This window comes from Typopeltis vanoorti, chromosome 24 (assembly GCF_054136105.1).
Source record: "Typopeltis vanoorti isolate ZY-2024b chromosome 24, IOZ_Tvanoo_1.0, whole genome shotgun sequence".
NCBI classification, from domain to species: Eukaryota; Metazoa; Arthropoda; class Arachnida; order Uropygi; family Thelyphonidae; genus Typopeltis; species Typopeltis vanoorti.
In genome coordinates, this window is record NC_143572.1 from 19,488,021 (window position 1) to 19,503,268 (window position 15,248).

Consider the following 15,248-nt stretch of genomic DNA (forward strand, 5'->3'; position numbering starts at 1 on the left):
AATTTATACTGACTACAAACATGTAATTCATTACATGTTTGTAGCAGTTCTAGTACCTGATGCACCTTGCCTGTGGGGAGGGGGTCTGTTGACTTCTTCCAAGTAGTGTATTGTGCAAGTCACACCAAAATAAAAAAAGATTTGCAATGAAGCATTCTATGATCATATCAATTTATACTGACTATAAACATGTAATGTACCTTGACTGTGGGGAGGGGGGGGGTGTCTGTTGACTTCTTTCCAAGTAGTGTATTGTGCAAGTTGCACCAAAGTAAAAAAAGATTTGCAATGAAGCATTCTATGATCATATGCCACATTATGTATGACAATCTCATTTAGAAGGTTGTATAAAGGTTAGGAGACTACAGAGATGTGTCTCATGGTCAACTGTGAAAAACATTTATTAGTAAGAACTTGCAAAACATGCAGAAAGCTTCAAAAAAGTGACTAAGTGAAGAGAAAAAGGAAAATTTTGCTGCTTCTGAAAAGGAAACCTTTTATGAAGGTTTCTTTTCTAGAACTGCCAAAGTGGTTTGCAGATAGATATCAAAAAGATGCAGATGTGTAGGCAGAAATGATCTGTGAGAAGAAAATAAAAACTTCTATGATAAGTGTTTCACAACACTCTCAATAAAGAGTTTGCACCTCATGGTGTTCAAACAGATGTTTGAAATTTCTGAACATTTGTAGTTTTCATTCTTAAAAACAAGCTTTAATGATCCACTATTTTTTGAACTGGTGGATGACTTACTTTTTATGTCCCCACAGAAAAGTGATATCCAATGAATCCGTGTCAAATGAAAGCAAAACTAGTCAATTTAAAAAGTTGACAGATACGAAACATTACATAATTAAACAATCCGAAAGAATTTTTGTTAAAAAATTTATTAAAATGTGATGTATAGTTACATTTATGTTTTAGATTTCATTTTTGGTGCAGGTTTAAAAAACATTTTACATTTTTATTATTATTTTAATCAAAGCATAAATTTACAGTTGTGTTTATTTTAACATACATATTTTCTTTATATTATTCAAACACCATTTATTAGAACATAAAAGAACTTTAAGATTGTTTTATAGGAAGGGGAAAAAATGGTCTACATTGCTCATAGATTGGAGAAAGTCATTTACTGTTATGTTTCTTCAGTTAATCACAGTAATTAGACATTCACTGTATTAACTTAAATTTTTTTTAAATATTCGATACTATTTCAGAAAATTCCTTCCTTTTTGACTTAATAATAGCTACAATACATGATGGTGATAATTTTCTTCATAGTGTTTTATAAGACATTGTGTAGATAAAAGACACTACACACACACTTAATGAGTTCCAAGGTTTATTTAAAATACAGTATATTTACAACCTACAGAAAGAGTACAACCTACATCCTGAACTTAGTGCTGGAAAAAAAAGAAAAAGTAAACTTAGCTGGCAAATAAACACACAAAAGATCTAACAAATTTCATCCTTTATAAACAACATTTATATAGATTAATATACCCATAAGGCATCTCCATTCAAATTTTATTATTTTTTTTTTATAAAAGGAATGGTGAGCATCACAATATATGCATATTTCTTTATAAACTGCATTTATGCATAGATAAACTGGATTTTACAATATGTTCATTAGTGTTTGAACAGTACAGATGAAAATATAATTCCATCAAAAATAATTATAAAAATTTTTATTTATACAACTTTTATGCTATCTCACTGTATTACATGATAAATTACCAAGGAATTCTTAAGTGACAAGCATCTAGTTTCACAAAAATGTAAATAAAATATTAATATCAAAATATTAATTTATGACTTAATGAAAATATATCAGACCTTTTTCAAGGAACATAATTGTGTGTAGCACAATTTGTATCTTATGAGAGTCAACCTTTCAAAAAAAAAAAAAAAAAACTATCTCTTATGAGAGTCAACCTTTCAAAACTAGTTTCAATAATCAGTTTTACCAACTAACAAAATTACATACACCTTACAAGAATAATAACACAATTGACAATCTTAAGGTGGGTCACAGACCTTAAAAGGCAAGACAAAACGTAACCTTATTATTGCAGACCAAGAAAATTCTGCATTTTAAATAACACAATTTTGCATATACCACTGGATCATGATTGGGATTTCCAACAATATTCTACAGATATAATTCCTCAATTGTTGATACAAAGTTGGAAAAATATGCCTGCTTAAGCAGCTGCTTGACAAATAGAAATTTCTTACTAAAAACATTTATACATGCTAAAAAAATATACTATGAACAAATGCTTTATTCTGGATCCAGAGCACTCAAAATCTGATTAAAGAACTTTGACATTTGCTTTTCACTTCATATGACCTTCTATATTATTTTAGTTATTGACTAATGTTTTTGAATAGTTAAGTTACTGAATCTTCAGTTTATATAAACAACCTCTAACAAGTTAACTGGAGGTAATGTGGAACATTATGCTCCTCCAGTTATCACAACACAAATTCATCTCCTTGTGACCTAAAATTTTGCAATAGCATATACAACAATATAAAAGTGAGATTATATTTAACAAATAAAACTTTATACAATTTTTTTTGCAGTTGATTCTGTAATAAGTGCTTACTCCTCCACTACAATAAACCAACTTTTATTACGTAATTAGTGATATAAGGAATGAATGCATTAGAGGTTAAAACCACAAGTATTGCCAATAACAGCTAATGATCTGCAAACTATGAACTGCAGCATCTGGATATTTTTGATTTGTATTGTGTTCAAGGCTGCAACATACCTTGACAAGAATAACTACAAAGGATAACGATGGGTACTGTAATCAACAGGCTAGTGGAAAGAGAACAAGAGCTAGAGAACTGGTTATTTTACAGGATATAGAAGGAGCAAGTTTCTACCTCTCTATGATTGGCAGACATGTCACATACTGAAAATAAAGAAATCAGAGGCTTTATTCCCCCCTGCCCACCAACTCTACAACCCAAAGAGCATAAATTCTTATTCACCACTGTTTACTTTTTCAGAAAACTGTAATTACTATGCTCCATTAAAGTGCAAACATGGGCATCTAAAATATACTGGGATAATCACTCGTGGTGAAATTGTAATGTACCATACATATTAAGGACAAACTAAAAAAGAACCACTGAATGACATAAAGAGGAAGCACGTGAGACGTGGAATAGTAACTGCTTAAGACCACAGTCCTTTCTAGACAAGTGTTATCCTCAGCCAATCCAGAACCTGACCAATCTAACATGCTAAGCATCCTAGAATATTTCAGAAATCTTATACAGCTATTACTGTTAAACAGAAAGATATCTTAGAATATATAGATATCATGCTAAATTTTGGCCATCTGAATATTAATCCAAGTTTTGATCGTGCAAGCAAGAGCACACAAACACACAGGCACATCTGTCCTAGAGCTGTTTTACATTACAAGAATCTGCTCTAATACTATATCTGTTAACATCAGTGATGTTTATGTATAGTCTTCTGTGTACAGCTTCTTGTTTATTTTTCACACTTAAAATCCTTCCTAGCAGGACAAAACTAATCCTGGTGTTTAGGCTTATACATTGATTCTCATGCATCATGTTGTTTCAGAAAATTGATAACATTGAGTAGATAATAACTAAAATATTTTAATTATTACTTCCTATGTTTCACCAACATTAAATTGGCAATCTTCAGGATTAATACATTGTTAATACGTTGGTATCAAATACGTGCACACAGGTATACTTCAGCAACAAAAATGGGACAGGAGAGATACAGGATGAAAAGTCCTATAATTACACCACGTACTGGCTTTGGTTCGGTGTTCTTGGCCGCTGGGCTGAATGTCTGCTGAAGAAAGTTTCCCATATGAGAGGCAGTTTGATACATGGAAGTAATAATTAAAATATTTTGGTTATTATCTACTCACATTGTCAATTTCCTGAAACAACACAATACAGGACAAAACTATTAATGTCTATATAAATAAATACCAGTGAATTCTGGTCTTTCCTTCCAGCATAAGATAAACTGTTCCTCACATACATACACTAGTCCTTCACGCAAACAGTATGCTAAAATATCACTAATCTCATTCAAAAAATAAAAAAATAATATTCTGGTGTATGGTGAACTTGAATGCAGAACATTAGGAAGTAGTAGCACACATCTTACTAGTCAGATACATATCTACCTGCTGTCTGTTAACTTAAACTATGATTTTTTTTTATCACACACACACACACACACACACTGTGTGTGTAATAAAATGATTTCATTTCTTTACCTGTCTGAAACAGATGTGACAATTTTCCATGGCAACAAGTTCTGCTTATATCTGCATATATATGTCATTAAGATTCTTCTTATAAAATATGCAATCACACCTGTAGTTCAGTGGGTAGATGCAGATCAATACTTTTTAAGAATGAAATAGGTAACCATTTAGCAGTGAATACAAAAGTAATGTGTATGTATATATAAATATAGACAGGTAACAGGAGTGATGATGAACAATGAAAAATGATTACACTGGAACAAGCTTGACAACCACTATTTTACTATTTCTTATCATCTGCTATTATTTGCATTACAGATAGAAATATGCTTGGAGTACAATGTAACATAATGGTGGCAATGCCTACATTTCTAGTGAGCCACTTGCTAAGTGAACAATGCATTATGTTACATAAATATAAACTCGGCATCATATTTGAAAAATCTCATGCAAAAATGCTCATAGTATGAATTGGCATCATACAGATACTGATATGTTTAATGGTCTTAGTCTGCTAGAGAGCTAAATATTTCAGTCTGTGTTAAAAGCAGTATGGTGAAAGAAAGAAATGGAAAAGATTCATATATTAATTCTTCTTACAAAGACAGTATGGTTACATTAAGTTTTATGTTGATATTGTTGACTTCTCTGAACTGTATTTTGGTGTATACCTGTATACCTATTAAGTTTTATGTTGATATTGTTGACTTCTCTGAACTGTATTTTGGTGTATACCTGTATACCTATTGTGGATAGTAAAATATTATACAGAACAACATCCTTACAGCCTTGCCAAAAATTGTGGTGCAATTAAATTAAAGGGATTGTCAAATTTGTGAGGTATTGGCATTATCTATGACTTTTTTTTAATGATAAATACCAGGTTTTAACTCCTATACATTTTTTTTATTTATACTATATGCATTTCCTCTACATATTTTGCTGTCTATATGACAAAAACAGTATATAGTATGCTAGTACTGTAAATGTGCTAAGGGTTAGATAATTTAGGAACCATATTCTAGAGATACAAGAAATGGTAAAGCAAGTGGACCTGATGAACTACCAGCAGAAATTATTAAACTAATCAATAGCAGTAATACTGATAAAACTTATTCAACAGAATTTATGATACTGGTAAACTATCCTCTGACTGGATGAACTCAATCTTCATTACACTGCCTAAAAAACCTAACACAAAAACTTGTAATGATTTTAGATTGATTAGGCCATTGTTTCTCACCGTGGGGCATACGTCCCACAGGGGGGGCGATTGAAAATGTACACATACATATTTATATTATACTTTTTCAGAACTTGGCTGACTATTATGCTAGGGGGGGGGGACATCAAGCTCTTTGAGACGTTAAAGTGGGGCATGAAACATTGAGAAAAAACATTGAGAAACACTGGATTAGACTAATGAGCCATACTCTCAAAATATTCCTAAAAATTATTCATAACAGAATATACCAAAAATGTGATGATCTCATTATTGAAACTCAGTTTGGTTTCAGAAATGGCCTAGGAACAAGAAAAGCACTTTTCTGCTCATGTATCTTAGCACAAGGGTGCTAAGATGCATGTTGTTCTCTGCACAAGATGCAGAGAACAACAAACCGACCTTTATATTTGTTCTTGATTTTGAAAAGGTTTTTGATAAGGTCCATCATAATATAAACTCATAAACATCTTAGAACAACTAGGCCTAGATGATAAGGATGTTAGAATCATTAAAAACCTCTACTGAAGCCATATTGCATCTGTCCTAACAAACATCAGAACAAGCAATATCAAAACTGAAAGAGGAGTGAGACAAAGGTATATACTATCTCCACTTCTGTTCAACATCTACTTAGAAGTCATATTTTGCAAGGCTTTAGAAGGAAGAAAGGAAGGAATAATCATAAATGGCCAATCAATAAATAACTTATGCTATGCAGATGATACTACTTTAATTACAACAAATATTCAAGATCTTCAACTACTCTTAGAATGTGTCAACAAAGAAAACACAGAAATGGGTCTAAAAATTAACACCAAAAAAACAACACTTATGATAATAAGCAACAACACTTCAATAACAGTTGACTTAATTCTAAATGAAAATAAAATTGAATAAAAAGTGAACAAATTCAAATACATGGGATCCTGGCTAAATGAAAGTTTGGACTTGAAATGGAGATAAGATCAAGAATTGAAATTGCAAGACTGTCCTTTATCAACATGAAACTCATTTTATGTAACAACGACTTAAATACTGAAATTCAAGTACGAATAATGAAGTGCTATATATGGTCAAGTTTACTATACAGAGTTGAAACATGGATGTTAAAGGCAATTACAATAAAAAAAATAATAATTAAAAAAAACTGGAGGCCTTTGAAATGTGAATATTTAGAAGATTCAAGATTCCATGGACAGAAAAGGAGAAGAATGAAGACGTACTGAGAAGAATAAATAAAAATTGAAAATTAATCAATATTGTGAAAAGAAGAAAAACTGCCTACTGAGGATATCAAATGAGAAATCATAATAATAACATTCTCCAGCTAATACTGGAAGGTAAAATCAATGGAAAGAGAAAACGGAAGAAGAAAAATATCATGGCTAGACAATATAAAAAAAATGGACTAACCTGAACACAGACTCTTAATCAAAACCACTAAAGACAAGTAAATTTGCAAAAGTGGTCACTGAGCTCTGTAAGGAAATAACACTTAAAGAAGAAGATTCTAAAACTCAAACAGGGTGCATTTTTTCAAGCTGCTTCAAGACCTCCAATATTTCTTTCAAACATCACGTGAAGTTTATATGTCCTTATTTGCTTTCCTCAAGATCAACTCACTCTCTCTCTCTCTCTCCCCTGCCCCTCTCAATTCCAGGTGCATATAAGTTCCTTGTTCTTGTCACTTCCCCTACTAGGGTCAAACTGGAAGGTTTCCCAACATCCAAGAAATACATCTGCTGCCATAGTTATGGTCTGTCAGGTCTAACTGACCATGTCTCGGACATCTTGTACAGAATCAAATATCGAAAAAATACTATGCTTCATTGCAGAAAATACACTTTTTTTTGGAATAAGTAGTAGATTAAAAACAACAACCAAATCTTAATAATTACAGCTATATGAAACTCGCCAAGATTTGAGAAACAGTAATACTTAGATCTCCCACTCAACAGCCAAGGCTGTCTGCTAAACACCCAAAGAGAGAATCCCTCCTAGGACTTTAGGCTTACTGTCTAATATCTTAAACTTATTTTTTGGTGTGCACTATGACAGTTTTCATGTTGTATCCTAGATGATATCTCTGTGATAGAGACAAAATAATGGTCCCATTGAACCTGTGTTTAATTCTTTTATTATGTTGTTTTGTTCTATTAAACCTTAATGTGAATTCATGTTCGGTGGTTGGTTTATCTGCTGTTATTCATTATCTATATGGACCACATCATGAAGGAAAGTAGCATTAAACCTGGAAGATTTCCCAACATTCAAGAACTATATCTGCTGCCATAGTTACAGTTTGTCAGGTCTGTCATCTCCAAAATTGGAGATTTTAATCTGATTTTTACTTTATACAGATGATATTATACTTCTAAACAAATTCAACAAGTCAGTAGGATTCCTTAACTAAAAATAACTGCTGTAACAATTTGATATGAAGATCAACAATAAAAAGATAGGAACATTAAAAACATCATCTATATCCTGAATGGAGAACCTATAGAACAAGTAAAACATTTCAGCTATTTAGCCACAACTTTTAGTAAAGACAGTAAATCAACTATGGTAATGGACAACAAAATTAGCAAAGCTGATATGGGAGGAAATCAAATGAATAAATTTATATGGAATAAGAGAGAAATTAGTCAAAACACTAAATTAGCTATATACAACATGGTGTTGAAACCAATTTTAACTTATAAATATGAGAGCTGGGTTAGATCTAAATAAAACACTTTATCAAAGATTCAGGAATGTGTGAGTAGAGGTTAATCTAAGGTTAATTTAAATAGAACAGAAGAATATTTAGGGAAACAAAAGTTTTTTTACCAGGATGATGACCCACAGAAGATCAAATCTTGGTGGAGTGATATGGTAATAAGCGATTTAGAAGACCAAAATATAAGATCTGACAATATTGGAGTCCTGATGGATGATAACAGATTCAAGTGGAAGAAAACTGTTGATAGGAAATTAGTAATAATGTAAACTTTTCATGCAGTACTATCATAATATCAAGCACACTCCCTGAGGGAATTTGATAATAAATGATTAGAATGTAGATATATGCAAGTTAAAATAAAATTATATTTTTATCATTACAAAAATAAAAAAATATCTACTTCAATTGTTATTATTACTGTACCAAATAAAAGCATTTTATCTCATCCCTTACTATGGCTATTGGAGAGTAGGCTATAGTAGAAAAGTCATACCAAAGAGAATACTAAGTTGTAATAAGGAAGTTATTCTTCCTTTATGAGGCTCTGATAAGACCACATATGCATTACCATGCACAAAAAGGGTTGTCTGGGTTCCATGAAGATGGTAGTGGTGGTGGAGATTCAGCAGAAGGTAACCATGATATCTGATCTATGGAATTTTGTATGTAAGGACACATGGAAGGAATGTGGAAAGAAATTTAACTGGAAAGAAAGAAGTGGAAGGAAAGAAATTTAACTGATCTCCTCTAGGCTAGAGGAGATTAGTTAAAGAACATATTAGTTGGTAAGGGGATCTTAGAGAATTTGGAGATTTTTTTTCTCATGGCAGATAAAAAAAAAAAATTGGGATTATTCCTGGAACTTGAGTAAAGTTGTGCTTAAGAAGCATGCAAGATCCAAATTCTCATGGCATGTGGTCAGTGAGCAGAATAAGCAACCAGCAGGAGTTTTGAGTGTATCTTCAGTGAATGTGTTCAAGAAGAGGTGTGGTAGGTATTAAGGCATTGTGTGAACTAGGAGCCCATATGATAATTTGGAAGATTTTCACTGCATTCCAATTTTAGAAACATTTTCACTACATCATCTCTTTCCTTCCATTAAATAGTAGTAGTTATATGTGAAAATTAAACTAAGTTTTTACTTACTTAAAATTAATACATTTTATGACTAATGCTTTATAAAGATATCTAAGACTAATGCATAAAAATTAAACATTATATCTCAAATAATACAACTCTGTAACAACTGCCAAATAATAACTGCTAATTAATCACATTAGCAGAGCTAATCTAAGATGGCTACAGTCACTTAAACAGAATAGGAGATGAAAGACTAGCAAAACATATTAGTTTAAAATTATTTTTTCATGCTGTTTGAAACAAAAATGGCAAGATGAAGATGCAAGTAAGCCAATATAGTTAAGAGTACTTTAAAAGACTGAAATGCAACAGATGATCAAATCAGAGGCCTGACAAATAATAGCCTAATCTAGAAGAAGATGGCAATCAGAAAATAGCTAAATCTTGTGTTAAACTATCATATCTGGAATGATCTTTGAAGGTATATATATTGGAAGATAATTACAATTTGTATTTTATACTGTTTAAAAAATTTAGTGTGATGGATACTAAAGAGATTGCAATTCACCAGGGAAATAGAAGAAAATTTATAAATTTTCTAAACTCAACAATATGAGAATAAATAAACAAACATTCGATGTAACCAACAATAAAAATGACATCCGTTTTTAGTCATATCATCATCACTATCGTTTATTTAATCTCTCAATTTTAAGGAAGAAAAAATCCTATTCACAAAATATTTTCTTATACGGAATTACAATTACTGCTGATAAAAGCACAACAACAAGTCCTGAATGGATAGCTAATATTTCCCTCCCACCGCCATAAGGATAAACTAACACAAAGATCCTTAAATTCCCATACATTAAAAACATATATATGCAGAATTCAAAACACATTTTCTGAAATACAAATCAGAATAGTATTTACACCAGACAGGAAACTGCATAACTGAATCAGGAAGAAACAGCTTTTGTTTTCACAATCTGTAATAATGGCCAGCTGCAATGTGGTTACCTAAGCTTAAGAGGTAAGCACACTTTTTCCTAGTAAAAGAAAAACAAAAAACACCACAGAGAGCATAATGTATCACTGCACTTATGACAATGGGAAATCAAGAAATATCAAAAACCTGTAGAACAAAACCCCAGATAATGCTAATTACTGACCTTATCAGAAAAGCAACAAAACATTACTACTTTCTAACAAATTTGTTTTTAACAGCAGCATTCTCTTGTTAATGGTTCATTCCCGACAATAATGGACGAGACAACTGAACACATAGATAGCATTATAGCTAAACTTGTGTGTGTTTGTATGTCTATATATGCGTTCAGGAACATTGACTCGGTTGTTATGATACATTTTAATAAAAAGATTTAATGACTAAAACCCGAGAATAATAGTAAGGCTTTATTGAAATAAAAACACAACTAGTTTCGGCTTTTGACAGCCTTCTTCAGGTGTCTTCTAAGAATAGGAAACAGTAATAAAAACACTGAAGTTTAAAACTATGAAGCACAGGAAAATTGCACTACATAATTGACATGAAAAAACGTTGTATTTACATTTAAGTTGTTCTTACAAACATGGCATTGTTTGTTGAATGCGTGCTTGCAGACTCTCGCGAATGCCAGTACCGAACAACAGCAGAGTGGTTATCAGGAATGTTGTAGCTCAAATTGTTATTTAGATGTTCACAATTAAGGATGATTTCTCTGGACCCCACAATTTTTCTTTCAAACTCATCATGGCAACGAAAGATGTTTTCGGATCTATCCCAGCAGACTGAATGACCCTGGTGTTCATCATCAGGATTGTTCGAGAAAAGAACATGACTAGACAAGGCACTGGCATGTGTTCTTTTGTAAGAGATGTCTCTCTTGTGTTCCTCCATACATAATTCAATAGATTTATTGAATTACATATCGAAATTGAATTACAGTGGCACGTTTGTAAGAACAACTTAAATGTAAATACAGCGTTTTTTCATGTCAATTATGTAGTGCAATTTTCCTGTGCTTCACAGTTTTAAACTTCAGTGTTTTTATTACTGTTTCCTATTCTTAGACGACACCTGAAGAACTTGTGTTTTTATTTCAATAAAGCCTCACTATTATTCTCGGTTTTAGTCATTAAATCTTTTTATTAAAAAAAAAAAAAAAAATATATATATATATACATATACACAACAGGACTAGAGCCAGCGTTCTCTCTAGCCATGTTCTTTTTTTTTTCTGTTAAGTCAGATGAAGGCCGCCAACACATTGTGGACTGAACACAAACTTCTGATATCCATGTGTGCTATGATGAACTTGAAAGAAAGATTGTCGAATCTAGAGATATTACTTTCCCATATCAACAACAGCCCAAGTTTCAATCTCTGTGATGCACACATTGCCTCTGTTCAATACTGGTCCACTCATAACAGCACATACTCAACTTTTATTTGGAACTCAAGCTTGCATTACTGTTTTCAAAATGTACTACTGTCTTTTGTACTAGTACTGTTAATGCAATTTTTAAGTCTCTGTTATTTTTTGTATATTTCTTTGATTTTGATACCTGAAGAAGTTGATCCATTTAACGAAACTAGTAAACCAGTAGTATCTTTTTAAATAAACCATGTCACCTCTTTATCTCTCAGTATCAGTCATTTAAACTAATTTATAATATTTTCTACAGAGTAAAAATGAACAATCACATTATCAATTTTCCTGATGACGAGGAATTAAATTCACTTATCAAAGAATATCAAAAGAATCTCAGGACCATTAAATTATCCATTAACAGACTTGTGTTTCTCAAAAGATGTAAGTGCAATTCTATCATTCCACGCTTCATTAATTTTAAAGAATCCATAAAAACCACTAAAGCTGAAAGAATTTACCACAGAGCCAAACTGGAACTTTTATCGAAACGCATTTTTGAAACCAAACGTTGCCTTGCCGCTTATTTCTCAAAGAAGTCCTATCTTGAAATCCGTTTATCTCGTTCTCTAGACAGTTCATCTTGGAACTATTTAGCTTAGCACTCTTAAAGCTTCTAAAATCCAGAATTCAAATAAAATTAAGCTAATCAGAAATTTTGATTCTCTTAAATATATGCAAGATCGTCAAACTTCTCGTTTTGACTCTACCTTTTTGAAAAAAGTTATCAATAATTCTTCCCATCAACTGTCTTCGGCAGAAGAAAGTATACTTGCTAAAGGTCTCAATTTTGTCACTGCTCCTACCTCCATACCTAACGAACAACTCTTAACGAAGATAGAAAAGGCGGCATCTTTATTACCAAACAAAGAAGCTAACCTCCTTCGTATGGAAGCCATTTTCACCATAAATCATGCTGGACCACCTCCAAACAACATTTCTTACTCTGAAAGAGCAGCTATTAAGTCTTTAAAAAATAATAATGACATTGTTATTCTACCTGCTGACAAAGGGAATGCGACTGTCATCTTAGACAAATCTGATTACCATAATAAAATTTTGGAACTTTTAAGCAGTGATACTTACTCTGAACTAAATAGTGACCCTAGAATTGAATTGCACAACAGGACTAATAATTTATTAAAATCCACCTCGGAGTTACCAAGAAATATCCGTCTTTCACTTAGGTCACTTCATCCTTTAATCCCACGATTATATGGTCTCCCCAAGATACACAAGACAAATTGCCTGCTCAGACCAATAGTTGAAGGCATACACTCACCTACCTACAACCTTTCTAAATACCTCACAACTTTTTTAAGAAATCTTTCTGGAATTTCCTCATCTCATATTAAAAACTCTGCTGATTTTGTATCAAAAATCAATAACATCAAACTTAAAAAAACAGATTTAATGCTAGTTTCGATATTGTCTCTCTCTTCACAAATGTGCCTGCTCAAGAAGTCCTCAATCTTTTCAAGAATATATCCAAACAACGCTTTGCTTTACTCTCCCATTGCATAAAGTCAGGATACTTCAAATATGACAATAAGATCTACTTACAAAACCCACAGGTCGACCATGGGCAGCCCACTTTCTCCGATTCTCGCAGATATATTTCTTAACGATTTTGAAGAAAAAGCTATTAACTCCTTCCCCCTTAAACCAAAATTTTGGTATCGTTATATAGACGATATATTCCTCATCTGGGAAGACGGTGTCAACAACCTCAATTTATTTTTGGACCACCTAAACAAGTTTCATGAAAAAATCTCTTTTACCTTCGAACTGGAATCCAATGACTGCACCCCTTTCTAGATCTGAAGCTTACCAGATGTTCTAAAAGTATTAAAATCCCAATTTTTAGAAAACCTACTCATACTGACAGATACCTTCATGCTTCTTCCCATCACTACCCTCCGCAAAAATTTGGTATTATTTCCACCTTAGCACACCGGGCCAAATCTTTACTAACAGAAGAAACAGAAATTGAAAATGAACTCCTTTTTCTTAAAAAGACTTTTATTAATAATGGTTTCTCTCCTAATAAGATTGACAAATTTCTTTCTCTCCGTCACTCAACTGCTTCTGAAGATCCCTCTTCCCCCAGAGCCTTTATTTCTTTGCCTTACATCAGCTCTCTTTCACCAAAACTGGCTAAAATTCTCAAGAAATTTAACTTCAGAACTTGCTTCACTACGCTCCCAAAACTTCGCTCCATACTTAGTAAACCTAAAGAGAAACATCTTCCCACTCAGTTTCCAGGAGTCTACAAGATTTTATGTGATTGTGGAAAGCCATACTATGGCCAGACTGCTAAATCCATCCTTTTACGTATGGAAGAACACCATAGAGATATTTCCTACAACAGGACTAGAGCCAGCGCTCTCTCTAGCCACGTTCTTTTTTCTGTTAACTCAGATGAAGGCCACCAACACATTGTGGACTGGACACAAACTTCTAATATCCATATGTGCTATGATGAACTTGAAAGAAAGATAGTTGAATCTAGAGAAATTACCTTAGATTCTTCCCATATCAACAATAGCCTAAGTTTCAATCTCTCTGATGCACGCATTGCCTCTGTTCAATACTGGTCCACTCGTGACAGCACGTAGTCAACTTATTTGGAACTCAAGCTCGCATTACTGTTTTCAAAATGTACTACTGTCTTTTGTACTAGTACTGTTAATGCAATTTTTAAGTCTGTTATTTTTTGTATATTTCTTTCATTGTGATACCTGAAGAAGTTGATCCATTCAACGAAACCAGTAAACTAGTAGTATCTTTTTAAATAAACCATGTCACCTCTTTATCTCCCGGTATCAGTCATTTAAACTAATTTATAATATTTTCTACTGAGTAAAAATGAACAATCACAATATATATATATATATATAAAAGCAAATAACAACAAAAAAAAAAAAAAAAAAAAAACATGGGTTGCACCTTAAAATACACAGCTACCCTACTACAGATATTAAGACCATTATACTAAATAAACACATTCGACTCTCACCATAGCAAACACTGTTATAACAAACATGCTTACTATAACAAACTGCTGAAAAGTTCTGATCGCAGCCTCATTAGCACAATGCTATTCTAAAGAAAATTCATTATAGCAAACTCTTTCCGTGGTCCCTAGAGTTTGCTATAGCAAGCTCCAACTGTAATTACTCAATGAGTCTTTTGGGTCCACTGAGGTCTAACAATGACGATAATCACACTTCAACAGCATAATCTATACAATATTTCATGACTTTCAAAAACTCCTAAGTGACGGACAACTGATAAGGTAAAGTAACTTAAGTGTCAGAAAGGTCCATTCTTATTTTTTTTTCAGAAAAATAAGATTAAACAAGAAATACAAATTAATGAGCAAATATTTTTCATTTTCTGATCTGGATATGTGCATATATATCACATGGCAACATTTAGATTACTGTGGTGCCTAAACTACAGCCTCGTGTTTTTGTCATTTATTATTATATAAGTT

General features: G+C 32.4%; 1 long non-coding RNA gene across 1 annotated transcript; it reads right to left on the reverse strand.

Moving 5' to 3' along the window:
• Positions 1-1,330: 1,330 nt before the first annotated feature.
• LOC150092975 (uncharacterized) lies at positions 1,331-5,099 on the reverse strand. The gene is made up of 2 exons (XR_016550434.1): positions 5,023-5,099; positions 1,331-4,958 (listed from the first exon to the last, which is right to left on the reverse strand). It is a non-coding gene; the product is annotated as an uncharacterized LOC150092975 (long non-coding RNA).
• Between the last annotated feature and the right edge of the window lie 10,149 nt (positions 5,100-15,248).